At 36.6% G+C, this 23,306-nt stretch overlaps 1 protein-coding gene across 3 annotated transcripts in view; it reads left to right on the plus strand.

Moving 5' to 3' along the window:
• The window catches only part of LOC125987042 (piggyBac transposable element-derived protein 3-like), a 38,440-nt gene that overhangs the window by 8,235 nt on the left and 6,899 nt on the right, over positions 1–23,306 (plus strand). The window contains exons 1-2 of one of the 3 annotated variants that reach the window (XM_068648845.1): positions 1–11,545; positions 15,241–23,306. The exon at positions 15,241–23,306 is cut by the window's right edge and continues 6,899 nt beyond it. The gene's annotated coding sequence lies outside the window, so the exon portion shown is untranslated. The other 2 variants (XM_068648844.1, XM_068648843.1) reach the window with 2 other exon arrangements.

Raw genomic sequence — 23,306 nt, forward strand, 5'->3', positions numbered from 1 at the left:
AGTTAGAGTAGAAAAACGAAATTACGAAGAATTTGGTTGAATTTCAAATTTGAAAATTTGGAATTTTTTTGTAAGTGGGAAGTTGTGGAATAGGTAGGCAAAAGATGAACAGTTGGAAGTTGGAACGGGTTGAATCGGTCGAAAAATGTAGAAATTAGAGGTGAAAAACGAAATTTCGTGAAATTTTGTCGGAATTTTTAACGAGAAAACGTGAAATTTTTGAATTTGGGAATTTTGGGAATGTCGAGAATCATTCCGAATGTGGTTTGAATGTGCTGAATGAGGTGAATTTAAAAGGGGAATGACGTAAATGTGAAATGTCGAATCTGCCATTGAGAATGAATGGGGAAAAATGTGTCGTAAATTCGCGAATTTTGCGAAATCGGAAAATTTTCGGAACGAGAAAAATGGAAGCACTCATCTCGTGAATATTTGGAATACGTCAAAAGTGGAACGGAGTGAATCGGATGAATTATGTGGAAGAAGAAGCGGGACAAAAAAGTGGCGGGAATAAAATAGAAGAATAATAATAATAATAATAGAGAATGGTGTAGAATAACATATGTGTGAAGGCCATCGCCTTCACACAATAATAATAATAGAGAATGGTGTAGAATAACATATGTGTGAAGGCCATCGCCTTCACACAATAATAATAGAGAATGGTGTAGAATAACATATGTGTGAAGGCCATCGCCTTCACACAATAATAGAGAATGGTGTAGAATAACATATGTGTGAAGGCCATCGCCTTCACACAATAACTAGAAAATGCAATTTCTGGAAAAATTGCGTGTGAAGGCGAAGACTTTGAATCACTTCTTTGGGAATGATGCCGAATGATGTTGAAACGAGTTGAATTTCTTGAGAAATGTGGAAAATAGAAGTGTAATACTAAATTTTGGAGAATTTGGTTGAATTTCAAATTTGAAATTTGGAATTTTTGGTAAGTGGGAGGTTGTGGAATAGGTAGGGAAAAGATGAACAGTTGAATGTTGGAATGGGTTGAATCGGTTGAAAAATGTACAAAGTAGAGTCGAAAAACGAAATTTTGCAGAATTTGGTTGAATTTCAAATTTGGAATTTTTGGTAAGTGGGAAGTTGTGAAATAGGTAAGCAAAAGATGAAAAGTTGAAAGTTGGAATGGATTGAATCGGTTGCACAATGTAAAGATTAGAGTAGAAAAACAAAATGTTTGAGAATTTGGTTGAATTTCAAATTTTTAATTTTTGGTAAGTGGGAAGTTGTGGAATAGGTAGGCAAAAGATGAAGAGTTGAAAGTTGGAATGGGTTGAATCGGTTGAACAATGTAGAAATTACAGTAGAAAAACGAAATTTTGGAGATTTTGGTTGAATTTCAAATTTGGAATTTTTGGTAAGTCGGAAGTTGTGGAATAGGTAGGCAAAAGATGAAGAGTTGAAAGTTGGAATGGGTTGAATCGGTTGAACAATGTAGAAATTAGAGTAGAAAAACGAAATTTTGGAGAATTTGGTTGAATTTCAAATTTGGGATTTTTGGTAAGTGGGAAGTTGTGTAATACGTAGGCAAAAGATGAAGAGTTGAAAGTTGGAATGGGTTGAATCGGTTGAACAATGTAGAAATTAGAGTAGAAAAACAAAATGTTGGAGAATTTGGTTGAATTTCAAATATGAAATTTTTGGTAAGTGGGAAGTTGTGGAATAGATAAGCAAAAGATGAACAGTTGAAAGTTGGAATGAGTTGAATCGGTTGAACAATGTAGAAATTAGAGTAGAAAAACGAAATTTAGAAAGATTTGGTTGAATTTCAAATTTGGAATTTTTGGTAAACGGGAAGTTGTGGAATAGGTAGGCAAAACATGAACAGTTGAAAGTTGGAATGAGTTGAATCGGTTGAAAAATGTATAAATTAGAGTAGAAAAACAAAATTTTTGAGAATTTGGTTGAATTCCAAATTTGAAAGTTTTGAATTTTTCATAAGTTGGAAGTTGTGGAATAGTTAGAAAAAGATGAACAGTTGAAAGTTAGAATGGGTTGAATCGGTTGAAAAACGTAAAAGTTAGAGTGGAAAAACGAAATTTTGGAGAATTTGGTTGAATTTCAAATTTGGAATTTTTGGTAAGTGGGAAGTTGTGGAATAGGTAGGAAAAAGATGAACAGTTGAAAGTTGGAATGAGTTGAATCGGTTGAACAATGTAGAAAAAAGTGGAATGATGTAAATGTGAAATGTCGAATCTGCCATTAAGAATGAATGGGGAAAAATTTGTCGTAAGTTCGCGAATTTTGCGAAATCGGAAAATTTTCGGAACGAAAAAAATGGAAGCGCTCATCTCGTGAATATTTGGAACACGTCAAAAGTGGAACGGAGTGAATCGGATGAACTATGTGGAAGAAGAAGCGGGACAAAAAAGTGTGGAGAATAAAATAGAAGAATAATAATAACTAGAAAATGCAATTTCTGGAGAAATTGCGTGTGAAGGCGAAGACTTTGAATCACTTCTTGGGGAATGCTGGCGAATTATGCTGAAACGAGTTGAATTACTTGAGAAATGTAGAAAATAGAGGTGAAAAACGGAATTTTGGAGAATTTGGTGGAATTTCAGAATTTTGGAGAATTTATTTGAGTTTAAAATGTTAAAATGTGGAATTTTTGGCAAGTGGAAATTTGGGGAATCGGTAGGAAAAAGATGAAGAGTTGAAAGTTGGAATGGGTTGAATCGGTTGAACAATGTGAAAATTAGAGTAGAAAAACAAATTTTTGGAGAATTTAGTTGAATTTCAAATTTCAAAATTTGGAATTTTTTGTAAGGGGAAGTTCTGGAATAGGTAAGCAAAAGATGAAGAGTTGAAAGTTGGAATGGGTTGAATCGGTAGAGAAATGTAGAAATGAGAGTAGAAAAACGAAATTTTGGAGAATTTGGTTGAATTTCAAATTTGGGATTTTTGGTAAGTGGGAAGTTGTGTAATACGTAGGCAAAAGATGAAGAGTTGAAAGTTGGAATGGGTTGAATCGGTTGAAAAATGTACAAATTAGAGTTGAAAAATGAAATTTTGCAGAATTTGGTTGAATTTCAAATTTGGAATTTTTGGTAAGTGGGAAGTTTTGAAATAGGTAAGCAAAAGATGAAAAGTTGAAAGTTGGAATGGATTGAATCGGTTGCACAATGTAAAGATTAGAGTAGAAAAACAAAATGTTTGAGAATTTGGTTGAATTTCAAATTTGGAATTTTTAATTTTTGGTAAGTGGGAAGTTGTGGAATAGGTAGGCAAAAGATGAAGAGTTGAAAGTTGGAATGGGTTGAATCGGTTGAACAATGTAGAATTTACAGTAGAAAAACGAAATTTTGGAGATTTTGGTTGAATTTCAAATTTGGAATTTTTGGTAAGTCGGAAGTTGTGGAATAGGTAGGCAAAAGATGAAGAGTTGAAAGTTGGAATGGGTTGAATCGGTTGAACAATGTAGAAATTAGAGTAGAAAAACAAAATGTTGGAGAATTTGGTTGAATTTCAAATATGGAATTTTTGGTAAGTGGGAAGTTGTGGAATAGGTAGGCAAAAGATGAAGAGTAGAAAGTTGGAATGGGTTGAATCGGTTGAACAATGTAGAAATTAGATTAGAAAAACGAAATTTTGGAGAATTTGGTTGAATTTCAAATTTGGAATTTTTGGTAAACGGGAAGTTGTGGAATAGGTAGGCAAAACATGAACAGTTGAAAGTTGGAATGTGTTGAATCGGTTAAAAAATGTAGAAATTAGAGTAGAAAAACAAAATTTTTGAGAATTTGGTTGAATTCCAAATTTGGAATTTTTGGTAAGTCGGAAGTTGTGGAATAGGTAGGCAAAAGATGAACAGTTGAAAGTTGGAATGGGTTGAATCGGTTGAAAAAGGTAGAAGTTAGAGTAGAAAAACGAAATTTTGGAGAATTTGGTTGAATTTCAAATTTGAAATTTTGGAATTTTTGGTAGGTGAGAAGTTGTGGAATAGGCAGGCAAAAGATGAACAGTTGAAAGTTGGAATGGGTTGAATCGGTTGAAAAATGTAGAAGTTAGAGTAGAAAAACGAAATTACGAAGAATTTGGTTGAATTTCAAATTTGAAAATTTGGAATTTTTTTGTAAGTGGGAAGTTGTGGAATAGGTAGGCAAAAGATGAACAGTTGGAAGTTGGAACGGGTTGAATCGGTCGAAAAATGTAGAAATTAGAGGTGAAAAACGAAATTTCGTGAAATTTTGTCGGAATTTTTAACGAGAAAACGTGAAATTTTTGAATTTGGGAATTTTGGGAATGTCGAGAATCATTCCGAATGTGGTTTGAATGTGCTGAATGAGGTGAATGTAAAAGGGGAATGACGTAAATGTGAAATGTCGAATCTGCCATTGAGAATGAATGGGGAAAAATTTGTCGTAAATTCGCGAATTTTGCGAAATCGGAAAATTTTCGGAACGAGAAAAATGGAAGCGCTCATCTCGTGAATATTTGGAATACGTCAAAAGTGGAACGGAGTGAATCGGATGAATTATGTGGAAGAAGAAGCGGGACAAAAAAGTGGCGGGAATAAAATAGAATAATAATAATAATAACTAGAAAATGCAATTTCTGGAGAAATTGCGTGTGAAGGCGAAGACTTTGAATCACTTCTTGGGGAATGATGGCGAATGATGTTGAAATGAGTTGAATTTCTTGAGAAATGTGGAAAATAGAAGTGTAATACTAAATTTTGGAGAATTTGGTTGAATTTCAAATTTGAAGTTTGGAATTTGTGGTAAGTGGGAGGTTGTGGAATAGGTAGGCAAAAGATGAACAGTTGAATGTTGGAACGGGTTGAATCGGTTAAAAAATGTAGACGTGAGAGCAAATGTTGAATCTCCATAGAGAATGAATGGGAATTAAAAGAAAAAGCAATTGCGCCAAAATATTTTGAAATTTGGAACAAAACGTAAAAAAACAGCTTCAGGAGGTTCACTTTTGGGGTTAAAATGTTGAAACGGGTTCAATCGGACAAAAAATGCAAAAGTTAGCGCCTAATGTAGCTATTTATGGCAGTTAATGTTGAAATAAGTTCGCTTCCGGGTTGATTTGGGTCACTTCCGGTCCATTTGGGTCACTTCCGGTCTGATTAGAGGCACTTCCGGTCCAGCTGAGGTCACTTCCGGTTTATTTGGGGTCACTTCCGGTTTAAAAAGGTCACTTCCGGTTTAAAAAGGTCACTTCCGGTTTGATTTGGGGTCACTTCCGGTTTACCTGAGGTCACTTCCTGTTTACCTAAGGTCACTTCCGGTTTGATTTGGGCCACTTCCGGTTCATTCTAGGTTCATTGGGAGCACTTCAGGGTCAATCCAAGATGGCCGCCACACTGGAAGTGGGGGTCAAGGGTTGAATTTTGTAAGCATAGTGGAAGTGGGGGTGAAGGGGGTGAATATGGTAAGGATGAGGTGACCAAAGTGAATAAAGTTGGAATGGGTTGAATCGGTTGAAAAATGTAGAAATTAGAGTAGAAAAACCAAATTTTGTAGAATTTGGTTGAATTTCAAAATTGAAAATTTGGAAATTTTGGTAAGTGGGAAGGTGTGGAATAGGTAGGCAAAAGATGAACAGTTGAAAGTTGGAATGGGTTGAATCGGTTGAAAAACGTAGAAGTTAGAGTAGAAAAACGACATTTTGGAGAATTTGGTTGAATTTCAAATTTGAAATTTTGGAATTTTTGATAGGTGAGAAGTTGTGGAATAGGCAGGCAAAAGATGAACAGTTGAAAGTTGGAATGGGTTGAATCGGTTGAAAAATGTAGAAATTAGAGTAGAAAAACGAAATTACGAAGAATTTGGTTGAATTTCAAATTTGAAAATTTGGAATTTTTTTGTAAGTGGGAAGTTGTGGAATAGGTAGGCAAAAGATGAACAGTTGGAAGTTGGAACGGGTTGAATCGGTCGAAAAATGTAGAAATTAGAGGTGAAAAACGAAATTTCGTGAAATTTTGTCGGAATTTTTAACGTGAAAACGTGAAATTTTTGAATTTGGGAATTTTGGGAATGTCGAGAATCATTCCGAATGTGGTTTGAATGTGCTGAATGAGGTGAATTTAAAAGGGGAATGACGTAAATGTGAAATGTCGAATCTGCCATTGAGAATGAATGGGGAAAAATTTGTCGTAAATTCGCGAATTTTGCGAAATCGGAAAATTTTCGGAACGAGAAAAATGGAAGCGCTCATCTCGTGAATATTTGGAATACATCAAAAGTGGAACGGAGTGAATCGGATGAACTATGTGGAAGAAGAAGCGGGACAAAAAAGTGTGGAGAATAAAATAGAAGAATAATAATAATAATAATAATAATAGAGAATGGTGTAGAATAACATATGTGTGAAGGCCATCGCCTTCACACAATAATAATAATAATAATAGAGAATGGTGTAGAATAACATATGTGTGAAGGCCATCGCCTTCACACAACTAGAATTTGCAATTCCTGAAGAAATTGCGTGTGAAGGTGAAGAGGTTGAATAAATACTTGGGGAATGTTGCAGAATGATGTTGAAAAGAGTTGAATCGGTTGAAAAATGTAGAAATTACAGGGGAAAAAGGAAATTTGGGAAAATTGGGTGTGAATTTCAAAATTGAAAATTTGGAATTTTGGGTAAGTGGGAAGTTGTGGAATAGGTAGGAAAATGATGAACAGTTGAAAGGTGGAATGGGTTGAATAAGTTGAAAATGTAGAAATTAGAGTAGAAAAAAAAAATTGTAGAGAATTTTTGGTAAGTGGGAAGTTGTGGAATAGGAAGGCAAAAGAGGAACAGTTGAAAGTTGGAACGAGTTGAATCGGTTAAAAAATGTAGAAGTTAGAGCAAATCTTGAATCCTAATAAAGAATGAATCGGAATTAAAAGAAAAAAAAATTGCACCAAAAGTTTCTGAAATTTGGAACAAAAGGAAAAAAACGGCTTCAGGAGGTTCACTTTTGGGGTTAAAATGTTGAAATGGGTTTAATCGGGCAAAATTTGCAAAAGTTAGCGCAAATGCAGGTATTTAGGGCACTTAATGTTGAAATATGGTCATTTCCGGTTTGATTTGGGTCACTTCCGGTTTGATTAGAGGCACTTCCGGTCTAGCTGAGGTCACTTCCGGTTTATTTGGGGTCACTTCCGGTTTATTTAGGTCACATCCGGTTGAAAAAGGTCACTTCCGGTTTGATTTGGGGTCACTTCCGGTTTGATTTGGGGTCACTTCCGGTTTACCTGAGGTCATTTCCGGTTCATTTGGGGTCAATTCCGGTTTGATTTGGGGCACTTCCGGTTCATTCCGAGTTCATTGGGGCACTTCAGGGTCAATCCAAGATGGCCGCCACTCTGGAAGTGGGGGTCAAGGGTTGAATTGTGGAAGTGGGGGTGAAGGGGGTGAATATGGTAAGCATAAGGTGAACAAAGTGAATAAAGTTGGAATGGGTTGAATCGGTTGAAAAATGTAGAAATTAGAAGGGAAAAACTAAATTTTGGGAAAATTTGGTGTGAATTTCAAAATTGAAAATTTGCAAATTTTGCTAAGTGGGAAGGTGTGGAATAGGTAGGCAAAAGATGAACAGTTGAAAGTTGGAACGAGTTGAATCGGTGGAAAAATGTAGAAACTAGAAGTGAAAAACTAAATTTTGTGAAATTTTGCAAAATTTTGTGCAAATTTTAAAAGTGAAAACGTGAAATTTTTGAATTTGGCAAGTTTGGGAATGTCCCCAATGTGATTTGAATGTGTTGAAATAAGTGAATTTCAAACTGGAACAACAAAAATGTGAAATGTTGAATCTGCCATTAAGAATGAATGGGGAAGAATTTGCCGGAATTTTGTGAATTTTGCGAAAACGGAAAATTTTTTGAACGAAAAAAATGTAAGCACCCGTGTCATGAATATTTGGAATCAGTGAAAAGTGGAATGGAGTGAATCGGTTGAAGTATGTGGAAGTAGTTAACGGACAAAAAAGTGAGCGGAATAAGTAGAATAATAATAATAACTAGAATTTGCAATTCCTGAAGAAATTGCGTGTGAAGGTGAAGAGGTTGAATAAATACTTGGGGAATGCTGCAGAATGATGTTGAAAAGAGTTGAATCGGTTGAAAAATGTAGAAATTACAAGGGAAAAAGGAAATTTGGGAAAATTGGGTGTGAATTTCAAAATTGAAAATTTGGAATTTTGGGTAAGTGGGAAGTTGTGGAATAGGTAGGAAAATGATGAACAGTTGAAAGGTGGAATGGCTTGAATAAGTTGAAAAATGTAGAAATTAGAGTAGAAAAACAAAATTGCAGAGAATTTTTGGTAAGTGGGAAATTGTGGAATAGGAAGGCAAAAGATGAACAGTTGAAAGTTGGAACGAATTGAATCGGTTAAAAAATGTAGAAGTTAGAGCAAAACTTGAATCCTAATAGAGAATGAATGGGAATTAAAAGAAAAAAAAATTGCACCAAAATTTTTTGAAATTTGGGACAAAAGGAAAAAAAAGGCTTCAGGAGGTTCACTTTTGGGGTTAAAATGTTGAAACGGGTTTAATCGGGCAAAATTTGCGAAAGTTAGTGCAAATGTATGTATTTAGGGCACTTACTGTTGAAATATGGTCACTTCCGGTTTGATTTGGGTCACTTCCGGTCTATTTGGGTCACTTCCGGTTTGATTAGAGGCACTTCCGGTCTAGCTGAGGTCACTTCCGGTTTATTTGGGGTCACTTCCGGTTGAAAAAGGTCACTTCCGGTTTGATTTGGGGTCACTTCCGGTTTGATTTGGGGTCACTTCCGGTTTACCTGAGGTCACTTCCGGTTCATTTGGGGTCAATTCCGGTTTGATTTGGGGCACTTCCAGTTCATTCCGGGTTCATTGGGGCACTTCAGGGTCAATCCAAGATGGCCGCCACTCTGGAAGTGGGGGTCAAGGGTTGAATTGTGGAAGTGGGGGTGAAGGGGGTGAATATGGTAAGCATAAGGTGAACAAAGTGAATAAAGTTGGAATGGGTTGAATCGGTTGAAAAATGTAGAAATTAGAAGGGAAAAAACTAAATTTTGGGAAAATTTGGTGTGAATTTCAAAATTGAAAATTTGGAAATTTTGCTAAGTGGGAAGGTGTGGAATAGGTAGGCAAAAGATGAACAGTTGAAAGTTGGAACGAGTTGAATCGGTGGAAAAATGTAGAAACTAGAAGTGAAAAACTAAATTTTGTGAAATTTTGCAAAATTTTGTGCAAATTTTAAAAGTGAAAACGTGAAATTTTTGAATTTGGCAAGTTTGGGAATGTCCCCAATGTGATTTGAATGTGTTGAAATAAGTGAATTTCAAACTGGAACAACAAAAATGTGAAATGTTGAATCTGCCATTAAGAATGAATGGGGAAAAAAATGCCACAAAATCGTGAATTTTGTGAAAACGGAAAATTTTTCGAACAAAAAAAATGTAAGCAGCCGTGTCATGAATATTTGGAATAAGTGAAAAGTGGAACGGAGTGAATCGGTTGAAGTATGTGGAAGGAGTTAAGCGTCAAAAAAGTGAGCGGAATAAGTAGAATAATAATAATAATAATAATAATAATAACTAGAATTTGCAATTCCTGAAGAAATTGCGTGTGAAGGTGAAGAGGTTGAATAAATACTTGGGGAATGTTGCAGAATGATGTTGAAAAGGGTTATTTGGGTCACTTCCGGTTTGATTAGAGGCACTTCCGGTCTAGCTGAGGTCACTTCCGGTTTATTTGGGGTCACTTCCGGTTGAAAAAGGTCACTTCCGGTTTGATTTGGGGTCACTTCCGGTTTGATTTGGGGTCACTTCCGGTTTACCTGAGGTCACTTCCGGTTCATTTGGGGTCAATTCCGGTTTGATTTGGGGCACTTCCAGTTCATTCCGGGTTCATTGGGGCACTTCAGGGTCAATCCAAGATGGCCGCCACTCTGGAAGTGGGGGTCAAGGGTTGAATTGTGGAAGTGGGGGTGAAGGGGGTGAATATGGTAAGCATAAGGTGAACAAAGTGAATAAAGTTGGAATGGGTTGAATCGGTTGAAAAATGTAGAAATTAGAAGGAAAAAACTAAATTTTGGGAAAATTTGGTGTGAATTTCAAAATTGAAAATTTGGAAATTTTGCTAAGTGGGAAGGTGTGGAATAGGTAGGCAAAAGATGAACAGTTGAAAGTTGGAACGAGTTGAATCGGTGGAAAAATGTAGAAACTAGAAGTGAAAAACTAAATTTTGTGAAATTTTGCAAAATTTTGTGCAAATTTTAAAAGTGAAAACGTGAAATTTTTGAATTTGGCAAGTTTGGGAATGTCCCCAATGTGATTTGAATGTGTTGAAATAAGTGAATTTCAAACTGGAACAACAAAAATGTGAAATGTTGAATCTGCCATTAAGAATGAATGGGGAAAAAAATGCCACAAAATCGTGAATTTTGTGAAAACGGAAAATTTTTCGAACAAAAAAAATGTAAGCAGCCGTGTCATGAATATTTGGAATAAGTGAAAAGTGGAACGGAGTGAATCGGTTGAAGTATGTGGAAGGAGTTAAGCGTCGAAAAAGTGAGCGGAATAAGTAGAATAATAATAATAATAATAATAATAATAAAGGACAGCAATAACAATAGTGTGAAGGTCTTCACCTTCACACTAATAATAATAAAGGACAGCAATAACAATAGTGTGAAGGTCTTCACCTTCACACTAATAATAATAAAGGACAGCAATAACAATAGTGTGAAGGTCTTCACCTTCACACTAATAATAATAATAAAGGACAGCAATAACAATAGTGTGAAGGTCTTCACCTTCACACTAATAATAATAAAGGACAGCAATAACAATAGTGTGAAGGTCTTCACCTTCACACTAATAACTAGAATTTGCAATTCCTGAAGAAATTGCGTGTGAAGGTGAAGAGGTTGAATAAATACTTGGGGAATGTTGCAGAATGATGTTGAAAAGAGTTGAATCGGTTGAAAAATGTAGAAATTACAAGGGAAAAAGGAAATTTGGGAAAATTGGGTGTGAATTTCAAAATTGAAAATTTGGAATTTTGGGTAAGTGGGAAGTTGTGGAATAGGTAGGAAAATGATGAACAGTTGAAAGGTGGAATGGGTTGAATAAGTTGAAAATGTAGAAATTAGAGTAGAAAAACAAAATTGTAGAGAATTTTTGGTAAGTGGGAAGTTGTGGAATAGGAAGGCAAAAGAGGAACAGTTGAAAGTTGGAACGAGTTGAATCGGTTAAAAAATGTAGAAGTTAGAGCAAATCTTGAATCCTAATAGAGAATGAATGGGAATTAAAAGAAAAAAAAATTGCACCAAAAGTTTCTGAAATTTGGAACAAAAGGAAAGAAACGGCTTCAGGAGGTTCACTTTTGGGGTTAAAATGTTGAAATGGGTTTAATCGGGCAAAATTTGCAAAAGTTAGCGCAAATGTAGGTATTTAGGGCACTTAATGTTGAAATATGGTCACTTCCGGTTTGATTTGGGTCACTTCCGGTCTATTTGGGTCACTTCCGGTTTGATTAGAGGCACTTCCGGTCTAGCTGAGGTCACTTCCGGTTTATTTGGGGTCACTTCCGGTTTGATTTGGGGTCACTTCCGGTTTGATTTGGGGTCACTTCCGGTTTACCTGAGGTCACTTCCGGTTCATTTGGGGTCAATCCCGGTTTGATTTGGGGCACTTCCAGTTCATTCCGCGTACATTGGGGCACTTCAGGGTCAATCCAAGATGGCCGCCACTCTGGAAGTGGGGGTCAAGGGTTGAATTGTGGAAGTGGGGGTGAAGGGGGTGAATATGGTAAGCATAAGGTGAACAAAGTGAATAAAGTTGGAATGGGTTGAATCGGTTGAAAAATGTAGAAATTAGAAGGGAAAAACTAAATTTTGGGAAAATTTGGTGTGAATTTCAAAATTGAAAATTTGGAAATTTTGCTAAGTGGGAAGGTGTGGAATAGGTAGGCAAAAGATGAACAGTTGAAAGTTGGAACGAGTTGAATCGGTGGAAAAATGTAGAAACTAGAAGTGAAAAACTAAATTTTGTGAAATTTTGCAAAATTTTGTGCAAATTTTAAAAGTGAAAACGTGAAATTTTTGAATTTGGCAAGTTTGGGAATGTCCCCAATGTGATTTGAATGTGTTGAAATAAGTGAATTTCAAACTGGAACAACAAAAATGTGAAATGTTGAATCTGCCATTAAGAATGAATGGGGAAGAATTTGCCGGAATTTTGTGAATTTTGCGAAAACGGAAAATTTTTTGACCGAAAAAAATGTAAGCACCCGTGTCATGAATATTTGGAATCAGTGAAAAGTGGAATGGAGTGAATCGGTTGAAGTATGTGGAAGTAGTTAACGGACAAAAAAGTGAGCGGAATAAGTAGAATAATAATAACTAGAATTTGCAATTCCTGAAGAAATTGCGTGTGAAGGTGAAGAGGTTGAATAAATACTTGGGGAATGCTGCAGAATGATGTTGAAAAGAGTTGAATCGGTTGAAAAATGTAGAAATTACAAGGGAAAAGGAAATTTGGGAAAATTGGGTGTGAATTTCAAAACTGAAAATTTGGAATTTTGGGTAAGTGGGAAGTTGTGGAATAGGTAGGAAAATGATGAACAGTTGAAAGGTGGAATGGGTTGAATAAGTTGAATGGGTTGAATAAGTTGAAAAAAGTAGAAATTAGAGTAGAAAACCAAAATTGAACAGTTGAAAGTTGGAACGAGTTGAATCGGTTAAAAAATGTAGAAGTTAGAGCAAATCTTGAATCCTAATAAAGAATGAATGGGAATTAAAAGAAAAAAAAATTGCGCCAAAATTTTTTGAAATTTGGAACAAAAGGAAAAAAAACGGCTTCAGGAGGTTCACTTTTGGGGTGAAAATGTAGAAACGGGTTTAATCGGTCAAAATTTGCAAAAGTTAGCGCAAATGTAGGTATTTTGGGCACTTAATGTTGAAATATGGTCACTTCCGGTTTGATTTGGGTCACTTCCGGTCTATTTGGGTCACTTCCGGTTTGATTAGAGGCACTTCCGGTCCAGCTGAGGTCACTTCCGGTTTATTTGGGGTCACTTCCGGTTGAAAAAGGTCACTTCCGGTTTGATTTGGGGTCACTTCCGGTTTGATTTGGGGTCACTTGCGGTTTACCTGAGGTCACTTCCGGTTCATTTGGGGTCAATTCCAGTTTGATTTGGGGCATTTCCAGTTCATTCCGGGTTCATTGGGGCACTTCAGGGTCAATCCAAGATGGCCGCCACTCTGGAAGTGGGGGTCAAGGGTTGAATTGTGGAAGTGGGGGTGAAGGGGGTGAATATGGTAAGCATAAGGTGAACAAAGTGAATAAAGTTGGAATGGGTTGAATCGGTTGAAAAATGTAGAAATTAGAAGGGAAAAACTAAATTTTGGGAAAATTTGGTGTGAATTTCAAAATTGAATATTTGGAAATTTTGCTAAGTGGGAAGGTGTGGAATAGGTAGGCAAAAGATGAACAGTTGAAAGTTGGAACGAGTTGAATCGGTGGAAAAATGTAGAAACTAGAAGTGAAAAACTAAATTTTGTGAAATTTTGCAAAATTTTGTGCAAATTTTAAAAGTGAAAACGTGAAATTTTTGAATTTGGCAAGTTTGGGAATGTCCCCAATGTGATTTGAATGTGTTGAAATAAGTGAATTTCAAACTGGAACAACAAAAATGTGAAATGTTGAATCTGCCATTAAGAATGAATGGGGAAAAAAATGCCACAAAATCGTGAATTTTGTGAAAACGGAAAATTTTTCGAACAAAAAAAATGTAAGCAGCCGTGTCATGAATATTTGGAATAAGTGAAAAGTGGAACGGAGTGAATCGGTTGAAGTATGTGGAAGGAGTTAAGCGTCAAAAAAGTGAGCGGAATAAGTAGAATAATAATAATAATAATAATAATAATAAAGGACAGCAATAACAATAGTGTGAAGGTCTTCACCTTCACACTAATAATAATAATAATAATAATAATAATAATAAAGGACAGCAATAACAATAGTGTGAAGGTCTTCACCTTCACACTAACTAGAATTTGCAATTCCTGAAGAAATTGCGTGTGAAGGTGAAGAGGTTGAATAAAGACTTGGGGAATGCTGCAGAATGATGTTGAAAAGACTTGAATCGGTTGAAAAATGTAGAAATTACAAGGGAAAAAGGAAATTTGGGAAAATTGTGTGTGAATTTCAAAATTGAAAATTTGGAATTTTGGATAAGTGTGAAGTTGTGGAATAGGTAGGAAAATGATGAACAGTTGAAAGGTGGAATGGCTTGAATAAGTTGAAAAATGTAGAAATTAGAGTAGAAAAACAGAATTGCAGAGAATTTTTGGTAAGTGGGAAGTTGTGGAATAGGAAGGCAAAATTTGAACAGTTGAAAGTTGGAACAAATTGAATCGGTTAAAAATTGTAGAAGTTAGAGCAAATCTTGAATCCTAATAGAGAATGAATGGGAATTAAAAGAAAAAAAATTGCAACAAAATGTTTTGAAATTTGGGACAAAAGGAAAAAAAAAGGCTTCAGGAGGTTCACTTTTGGGGTTAAAATGTTGAAACGGGTTTAATCGGCCAAACTTTGTAAAAGTTAGCCCAAATGTAGGTATTTAAGGCACCTAATGTTGAAATATGGTCACTTCCGGTTTGATTTGGGTCACTTCCGGTCTATTTGGGTCACTTCCGGTTTGATTAGAGGCACTTCCGGTCTAGCTGAGGTCACTTCCGGTTTATTTGGGGTCATGTCCGGTTTAAAAAGGTCACTTCCGGTTGAAAAAGGTCACTTCCGGTTTGTTTTGGGGTCACTTCCGGTTTGATTAAAAAGGTCACTTCCGGTTTGATTTGGGGACCCTTCCGGTTTTAAAAGGTCACTTCCGGTTTGATTTGGGGTCACTTCCGATTTACCTAAGGTCACTTCCGGTTCATTTGGGGTCATTTCCGGTCTATTTGAGTCACTTCCGGTTTGAATAGAGGCACTTCCGGTCTAGCTGAGGTCACTTCCGGTTTATTTGTGGTCACTTCCGGTGTAAAAAGGTCACTTCCGGTTTAAAAAGGTCACTTCCGGTTTGATTTGGGGGTCACTTCCGGTTTACCTGAGGTCACTTCCGGTTCATTTGGGGTCACTTCCGGTTTGATTTGGGTCACTTCCGGTCTCTTTAGGTCACTTCCGGTTTGATTAGAGGCACTTCCGGTCTATTTAGGTCACTTCCGGTTTGATTAGAGGCACTTCCGGTCTAGCTGAGGTCACTTCCGGTTTATTTGGGGTCACTTCCTGTTTAAAAAGGTCACTTCCGGTTTGATTTGGGGTCACTTCCGGTTTGATTTGGGGTCACTTCCGGTTTACCTGAGGTCACTTCCGGTTCATTTGGGGTCAATTCCGGTTTGATTTGGGGCACTTCCAGTTCATTCCGGGTTCATTGGGGCACTTCAGGGTCAATCCAAGATGGCCGCCACTCTGGAAGTGGGGGTCAAGGGTTGAATTGTGGAAGTGGGGGTGAAGGGGGTGAATATGGTAAGCATAAGGTGAACAAAGTGAATAAAGTTGGAATGGGTTGAATCGGTTGAAAAATGTAGAAATTAGAAGGGAAAAACTAAATTTTGGGAAAATTTGGTGTGAATTTCAAAATTGAAAATTTGGAAATTTTGCTAAGTGGGAAGGTGTGGAATAGGTAGGCAAAAGATGAACAGTTGAAAGTTGGAACGAGTTGAATCGGTGGAAAAATGTAGAAACTAGAAGTGAAAAACTAAATTTTGTGAAATTTTGCAAAATTTTGTGCAAATTTTAAAAGTGAAAACGTGAAATTTTTTAATTTGGCAAGTTTGGGAATGTCCCCAATGTGATTTGAATGTGTTGAAATAAGTGAATTTCAAACTGGAACAACAAAAATGTGAAATGTTGAATCTGCCATTAAGAATGAATGGGGAAAAAAATGCCACAAAATCGTGAATTTTGTGAAAACGGAAAATTTTTCGAACAAAAAAAATGTAAGCAGCCGTGTCATGAATATTTGGAATAAGTGAAAAGTGGAACGGAGTGAATCGGTTGAAGTATGTGGAAGGAGTTAAGCGTCAAAAAAGTGAGCGGAATAAGTAGAATAATAATAATAACTAGAATTTGCAATTCCTGAAGAAATTGCGTGTGAAGGTGAAGAGGTTGAATAAATACTTGGGGAATGCTGCAGAATGATGTTGAAAAGAGTTGAATCGGTTGAAAAATGTAGAAATTACAAGGGAAAAAGGAAATTTGGGAAAATTGGGTGTGAATTTCAAAATTGAAAATTTGGAATTTTGGGTAAGTGGGAAGTTGTGAAATAGGTAGGAAAATGATGAACAGTTGAAAGGTGGAATGGGTTGAATAAGTTGAAAATGTAGAAATTAGAGTAGAAAAACAAAATTGTAGAGAATTTTTGGTAAGTGGGTAGTTGTGGAATAGGAAGGCAAAAGAAGAACAGTTCAAAGTTGGAACAAGTTGAATCGGTTAAAAAATGTAGAAGTTAGAGCAAATCTTCAATCCTAATAGAGAATGAATGGGAATTAAAAGAAAAAAAATTGCACCAAAATTTTTTGAAATTTGGAACAAAAGGAAAAAAACAGCTTTAGGAGGTTCACTTTTGGGGTTAAAATGTTGAAATGGGTTTAATCGGGCAAAATTTGCAAAAGTTAGCGCAAATGTAGGTATTTAGGGCACTTAATGTTGAAATATGGTCACTTCCGGTTTGATTAGAGGCACTTCCGGTCTATTTGGGTCACTTCCGGTTTGATTAGAGGCACTTCCGGTCTAGCTGAGGTCACTTCCGGTTTATTTGGGGTCACTTCCGGTTGAAAAAGGTCACTTCCGGTTTGATTTGGGGTCACTTCCGGTTTGATTTGGGGTCACTTCCGGTTTACCTGAGGTCACTTCCGGTTCATTTGGGGTCAATTCCGGTTTGATTTGGGGCACTTCCAGTTCATTCCGGGTTCATTGGGGCACTTCAGGGTCAATCCAAGATGGCCGCCACTCTGGAAGTGGGGGTCAAGGGTTGAATTGTGGAAGTGGGGGTGAAGGGGGTGAATATGGTAAGCATAAGGTGAACAAAGTGAATAAAGTTGGAATGGGTTGAATCGGTTGAAAAATGTAGAAATTAGAAGGGAAAAACTAAATTTTTGGAAAATTTGGTGTGAATTTCAAAATTGAAAATTTGGAAATTTTGCTAAGTGGGAAGGTGTGGAATAGGTAGGCAAAAGATGAACAGTTGAAAGTTGGAACGAGTTGAATCGGTGGAAAAATGTAGAAACTAGAAGTGAAAAACTAAATTTTGTGAAATTTTGCAAAATTTTGTGCAAATTTTAAAAGTGAAAACGTGAAATTTTTGAATTTGGCAAGTTTGGGAATGTCCCCAATGTGATTTGAATGTGTTGAAATAAGTGAATTTCAAACTGGAACAACAAAAATGTGAAATGTTGAATCTGCCATTAAGAATGAATGGGGAAAAAAATGCCACAAAATCGTGAATTTTGTGAAAACGGAAAATTTTTCGAACAAAAAAAATGTAAGCAGCCGTGTCATGAATATTTGGAATAAGTGAAAAGTGGAACGGAGTGAATCGGTTGAAGTATGTGGAAGGAGTTAAGCGTCAAAAAAGTGAGCGGAATAAGTAGAATAATAATAATAACTAGAATTTGCAATTCCTGAAGAAATTGCGTGTGAAGGTGAAGAGGTTGAATAAATACTTGGGGAATGTTGCAGAATGATGTTGAAAAGAGTTGAATCGGTTGAAAAATGTAGAAATTACAAGGGAAAAAGGAAATTTGGGAAAATTGGGTGTGAATTTCAAAATTGAAAATTTGGAATTTTGGGTAAGTGGGAAGTTGTGGAATAGGTAGGAAAATGATGAACAGTTGAAAGGTGGAATGGGTTGAATAAGTTGAAAATGTAGAAATTAGAGTAGAAAAACAAAATTGTAGAGAATTTTTGGTAAGTGGGAAGTTGTGGAATAGGAAGGCAAAAGAGGAACAGTTGAAAGTTGGAACGAGTTGAATCGGTTAAAAAATGTAGAAGTTAGAGCAAATCTTGAATCCTAATAGAGAATGAATGGGAATTAAAAGAAAAAAAAATTGCACCAAAAGTTTCTGAAATTTGGAACAAAAGGAAAGAAACGGCTTCAGGAGGTTCACTTTTGGGGTTAAAATGTTGAAATGGGTTTAATCGGGCAAAATTTGCAAAAGTTAGCGCAAATGCAGGTATTTAGGGCACTTAATGTTGAAATATGGTCATTTCCGGTTTGATTTGGGTCACTTCCGGTTTGATTAGAGGCACTTCCGGTCTAGCTGAGGTCACTTCCGGTTTATTTGGGTCACTTCCGGTTGAAAAAGGTCACTTCCGGTTGAAAAAGGTCACTTCCGGTTTGATTTGGGGTCACTTCCGGTTTGATTTGGGGTCACTTCCGGTTTACCTGAGGTCACTTCCGGTTCATTTGGGGTCAATCCCGGTTTGATTTGGGGCACTTCCAGTTCATTCCGCGTACATTGGGGCACTTCAGGGTCAATCCAAGATGGCCGCCACTCTGGAAGTGGGGGTCAAGGGTTGAATTGTGGAAGTGGGGTTGAAGGGGGTGAATATGGTAAGCATAAGGTGAACAAAGTGAATAAAGTTGGAATGGGTTGAATCGGTTGAAAAATGTAGAAATTAGAAGGGAAAAACTAAATTTTGGGAAAATTTGGTGTGAATTTCAAAATTGAAAATTTGGAAATTTTGCTAAGTGGGAAGGTGTGGAATAGGTAGGCAAAAGATGAACAGTTGAAAGTTGGAACGAGTTGAATCGGTGGAAAAATGTAGAAACTAGAAGTGAAAAACTAAATTTTGTGAAATTTTGCAAAATTTTGTGCAAATTTTAAAAGTGAAAACGTGAAATTTTTGAATTTGGCAAGTTTGGGAATGTCCCCAATGTGATTTGAATGTGTTGAAATAAGTGAATTTCAAACTGGAACAACAAAAATGTGAAATGTTGAATCTGCCATTAAGAATGAATGGGGAAAAAAATGCCACAAAATCGTGAATTTTGTGAAAACGGAAAATTTTTCGAACAAAAAAAAAGTAAGCAGCCGTGTCATGAATATTTGGAATAAGTGAAAAGTGGAACGGAGTGAATCGGTTGAAGTATGTGGAAGGAGTTAAGCGTCAAAAAAGTGAGCGGAATAAGTAGAATAATAATAATAATAACTAGAATTTGCAATTCCTGAAGAAATTGCGTGTGAAGGTGAAGAGGTTGAATAAATACTTGGGGAATGTTGCAGAATGATGTTGAAAAGAGTTGAATCAGTTGAAAAATGTAGAAATTACAAGGGAAAAAGGAAATTTGGGAAAATTGGGTGTGAATTTCAAAATTGAAAATTTGGAATTTTGGGTAAGTGGGAAGTTGTGGAATAGGTAGGAAAATGATGAACAGTTGAAAGTTGGAATGGGTTGAATAAGTTGAAAATGTAGAAATTAGAGTAGAAAAACAAAATTGTAGAGAATTTTTGGTAAGTGGGAAGTTGTGGAATAGGAAGGCAAAAGAGGAACAGTTGAAAGTTGGAACGAGTTGAATCGGTTAAAAAATGTAGAAGTTAGAGCAAATCTTGAATCCTAATAGAGAATGAATGGCAATTAAAAGAAAAAAAATTGCACCAAAAGTTTCTGAAATTTAGAACAAAAGGAAAGAAACGGCTTCAGGAGGTTCACTTTTGGGGTTAAAATGTTGAAATGGGTTTAATCGGGCAAAATTTGCAAAAGTTAGCGCAAATGTAGGTATTTAGGGCACTTAATGTTCATTTCCGGTTTGATTTGGGTCACTTCCGGTTTGATTAGAGGCACTTCCGGTCTAGCTGAGGTCACTTCCGGTTTATTTGTGGTCACTTCCGGTTTAAAAAGGTCACTTCCGGTTTAAAAAGGTCACTTCCGGTTTGATTTGGGGTCACTTCCGGTTTACCTGAGGTCACTTCCGGTTCATTTGGGGTCACTTCCGGTTTGATTTGGGTCACTTCCGGTCTATTTAGGTCACTTCCGGTTTGATTAGAGGCACTTCCGGTCTATTTGGGTCACTTCCGGTTTGATTAGAGGCACTTCCGGTCTAGCTGAGGTCACTTCCGGTTTATTTGGGGTCACTTCCGGTTTAAAAGGTCACTTCCGGTTTGATTTGGGGTCACTTCCGGTTTGATTTGGGGTCACTTCCGGTTTACCTGAGGTCACTTCCGGTTCATTTGGGGTCAATTCCGGTTTGATTTGGGGCACTTCCAGTTCATTCCGGGTTCATTGGGGCACTTCAGGGTCAATCCAAGATGGCCGCCACTCTGGAAGTGGGGGTCAAGGGTTGAATTGTGGAAGTGGGGGTGAAGGGGGTGAATATGGTAAGCATAAGGTGAACAAAGTGAATAAAGTTGGAATGGGTTGAATCGGTTGAAAAATGTAGAAATTAGAAGGGAAAAACTAAATTTTGGGAAAATTTGGTGTGAATTTCAAAATTGAAAATTTGGAAATTTTGCTAAGTGGGAAGGTGTGGAATAGGTAGGCAAAAGATGAACAGTTGAAAGTTGGAACGAGTTGAATCGGTGGAAAAATGTAGAAACTAGAAGTGAAAAACTAAATTTTGTGAAATTTTGCAAAATTTTGTGCAAATTTTAAAAGTGAAAACGTGAAATTTTTGAATTTGGCAAGTTTGGGAATGTCCCCAATGTGATTTGAATGTGTTGAAATAAGTGAATTTCAAACTGGAACAACAAAAATGTGAAATGTTGAATCTGCCATTAAGAATGAATGGGGAAAAAAATGCCACAAAATCGTGAATTTTGTGAAAACGGAAAATTTTTCGAACAAAAAAAATGTAAGCAGCCGTGTCATGAATATTTGGAATAAGTGAAAAGTGGAACGGAGTGAATCGGTTGAAGTATGTGGAAGGAGTTAAGCGTCAAAAAAGTGAGCGGAATAAGTAGAATAATAATAATAACTAGAATTTGCAATTCCTGAAGAAATTGCGTGTGAAGGTGAAGAGGTTGAATAAATACTTGGGGAATGCTGCAGAATGATGTTGAAAAGAGTTGAATCGGTTGAAAAATGTAGAAATTACAAGGGAAAAAGGAAATTTGGGAAAATTGGGTGTGAATTTCAAAATTGAAAATTTGGAATTTTGGGTAAGTGGGAAGTTGTGGAATAGGTAGGAAAATGATGAACAGTTGAAAGGTGGAATGGGTTGAATAAGTTGAAAATGTAGAAATTAGAGTAGAAAAACAAAATTGTAGAGAATTTTTGGTAAGTGTGAAGTTGTGGAATAGGAAGGCAAAAGAGGAACAGTTGAAAGTTGGAACGAGTTGAATCGGTTAAAAAATGTAGAAGTTAGAGCAAATCTTGAATCCTAATAGAGAATGAATGGGAATTAAAAGAAAAAAAATTGCGCCAAAATTTTTTGAAATTTGGAACAAAAGGAAAAAAAACGGCTTCAGGAAGTTCACTTTTGAGGTTAAAATGTTGAAATGGGTTTAATCGGGCAAAATTTGCAAAAGTTAGCGCAAATGTAGGTATTTAGGGCACTTAATGTTGAAATATGGTCACTTCCGGTTTGATTTGGTCACTTCCGGTCTATTTGGGTCACTTCCGGTTTGATTAGAGGCACTTCCGGTCTAGCTGAGGTCACTTCCGGTTTATTTGGGGTCATTTCCGGTTTAAAAAGGTCACTTCCGGTTTGATTTGGGGTCACTTCCGGTTTGATTTGGGGTCACTTCCGGTTTACCTGAGGTCACTTCCGGTTCATTTGGGGTCAATTCCGGTTTGATTTGGGGCACTTCCAGTTCATTCCGGGTTCATTGGGGCACTTCAGGGTCAATCCAAGATGGCCGCCACTCTGGAAGTGGGGGTCAAGGGTTGAATTGTGGAAGTGGGGGTGAAGGGGGTGAATATGGTAAGCATAAGGTGAACAAAGTGAATAAAGTTGGAATGGGTTGAATCGGTTGAAAAATGTAGAAATTAGAAGGGAAAAACTAAATTTTGGGAAAATTTGGTGTGAATTTCAAAATTGAAAATTTGGAAATTTTGCTAAGTGGGAAGGTGTGGAATAGGTAGGCAAAAGATGAACAGTTGAAAGTTGGAACGAGTTGAATCGGTGGAAAAATGTAGAAACTAGAAGTGAAAAACTAAATTTTGTGAAATTTTGCAAAATTTTGTGCAAATTTTAAAAGTGAAAACGTGAAATTTTTGAATTTGGCAAGTTTGGGAATGTCCCCAATGTGATTTGAATGTGTTGAAATAAGTGAATTTCAAACTGGAACAACAAAAATGTGAAATGTTGAATCTGCCATTAAGAATGAATGGGGAAAAAAATGCCACAAAATCGTGAATTTTGTGAAAACGGAAAATTTTTCGAACAAAAAAAATGTAAGCAGCCGTGTCATGAATATTTGGAATAAGTGAAAAGTGGAACGGAGTGAATCGGTTGAAGTATGTGGAAGGAGTTAAGCGTCAAAAAAGTGAGCGGAATAAGTAGAATAATAATAATAATAACTAGAATTTGCAATTCCTGAAGAAATTGCGTGTGAAGGTGAAGAGGTTGAATAAATACTTGGGGAATGTTGCAGAATGATGTTGAAAAGAGTTGAATCGGTTGAAAAATGTAGAAATTACAAGGGAAAAAGGAAATTTGGGAAAATTGGGTGTGAATTTCAAAATTGAAAATTTGGAATTTTGGGTAAGTGGGAAGTTGTGGAATAGGTAGGAAAATGATGAACAGTTGAAAGGTGGAATGGGTTGAATAAGTTGAAAATGTAGAAATTAGAGTAGAAAAACAAAATTGTACAGAATTTTTGGTAAGTGGGAAGTTGTGGAATAGGAAGGCAAAAGAGGAACAGTTGAAAGTTGGAACGAGTTGAATCGGTTAAAAAATGTAGAAGTTAGAGCAAATCTTGAATCCTAATAGAGAATGAATGGGAATTAAAAGAAAAAAAAATTGCACCAAAAGTTTCTGAAATTTGGAACAAAAGGAAAAAAACGGCTTCAGGAGGTTCACTTTTGGGGTTAAAATGTTGAAATGGGTTTAATCGGGCAAAATTTGCAAAAGTTAGCGCAAATGTAGGTATTTAGGGCACTTAATGTTGAAGTATGGTCATTTCCGGTTTGATTTGGGTCACTTCCGGTTTGATTAGAGGCACTTCCGGTCTAGCTGAGGTCACTTCAGGTTTATTTGGGGTCACTTCCGGTTTAAAAAGGTCACTTCCGGTTTAAAAAGGTCACTTCCGGTTTGATTTGGGGTCACTTCCGGTTTACCTGAGGTCACTTCCGGTTCATTTGGGGTCACTTCCGGTTTGATTTGGGTCACTTCCGGTCTATTTAGGTCACTTCCGGTTTGA

The sequence above is a fragment of the Syngnathus scovelli genome, chromosome 19 (genome assembly GCF_024217435.2).
Source record: "Syngnathus scovelli strain Florida chromosome 19, RoL_Ssco_1.2, whole genome shotgun sequence".
NCBI classification, from domain to species: Eukaryota; Metazoa; Chordata; class Actinopteri; order Syngnathiformes; family Syngnathidae; genus Syngnathus; species Syngnathus scovelli.